We start from the raw sequence: 1,087 nt of genomic DNA, 5'->3' as shown, positions 1-1,087 counted from the left end.
AAACATCTCTATGAATCGAACGACGTCGGAAAAAGAATAAATCGAGAAGAGAACAAATCATGAAACAACACACACCCACCCCGCCCGGCCCGGCCAGAGTGGTGGGAATTTCGATGAATGAACAGACAAAGAAACCAACTCTGTTATCAGTTCTAAGAAAGAAAGCAGGTAGCGGCGGCGGCGAACCTTCGACCGTACTACGGTCAGTTCATGAATTAACCCCGTCCGTTCGGAGTTTATTCATCTCCGGTCCGTGTCGGCGTTTACTTCAAGTGGGTGCTATTTCCATCTAAGCAAGCAAGTGAGTAAGTAAGTTCTCAAATTTTAAATTACGTTAATCGCAAGTGACTCGTTGAGATCGTCAAACGAACAATTTAATTTAACGCCTCATACGAGTTTTTTTTTTTCGTCATTTTGTCGCAAAAAAAAAACTAAAAAACGACTCGCAAAAAAAAATTTTTTTTTTTTCTTCTTTTAAATCTTGTACATTTTCTGACATGTGTACCATCGAAAAATGTCACATCCAAACGATCGAACAATCACAAAAAATCGTCAACGTACCATCTTGGAAAATTTTACCAGGCAACGACCATACCACGTTGAAAACTACCGGTTCTCGTCCGATCACCGAAGTCAAGCAACGTCGGGCGCGGTCAGTACTTGGATGGGTGACCGCTTGGGAACACCGCGTGCCGTTGTCTCTACTCTTTTCTTTTTTTATTAACATTTCTGATGTCAAACTTTTTTTAAATATATTTTTCACTATTTATATTTTCTCTCAGGAACTTATATAGTATGAAGACGAAAATTTTTAATTCGTTCGAGTTGAATTTGTGGTTCTGAAAAGAACCGATTTTTTTTCTTTTTTTTCCAACCAACTTCCAAGCTGCTCGAGGAGGATTTATTTTGAACTGGTGTATTTGGTGACGGCCTTGGTTCCTTCAGAAACGGCGTGCTTCGCCAATTCACCGGGCAAAAGAAGACGCACCGCCGTCTGGATCTCCCTGCTGGTTATGGTCGAACGTTTGTTGTAATGAGCGAGGCGACTGGCTTCAGCAGCTATACGTTCGAAGATGTCGTTCACGAA

The 1,087-nt window shown here is 41.4% G+C and overlaps 1 non-coding gene across 1 annotated transcript; it reads left to right on the top strand.

The window, feature by feature from the left end:
• Nucleotides 1-581: 581 nt before the first annotated feature.
• On the top strand, nt 582-701 carry LOC148165853 (5S ribosomal RNA). Its single transcript, XR_015771125.1, has one exon. It is a non-coding gene; the product is annotated as a 5S ribosomal RNA (ribosomal RNA).
• The last annotated feature ends 386 nt before the right edge of the window (nt 702-1,087 follow it).

Source organism: Gnatocerus cornutus, unplaced genomic scaffold (genome assembly GCF_029298725.1).
Source record: "Gnatocerus cornutus isolate USDA-ARS CGAHR unplaced genomic scaffold, icGnaCorn1.1 ctg00000171.1, whole genome shotgun sequence".
NCBI lineage: Eukaryota > Metazoa > Arthropoda > Insecta > Coleoptera > Tenebrionidae > Gnatocerus > Gnatocerus cornutus.
This window is presented reverse-complemented; position numbering and strand designations above follow the sequence as displayed.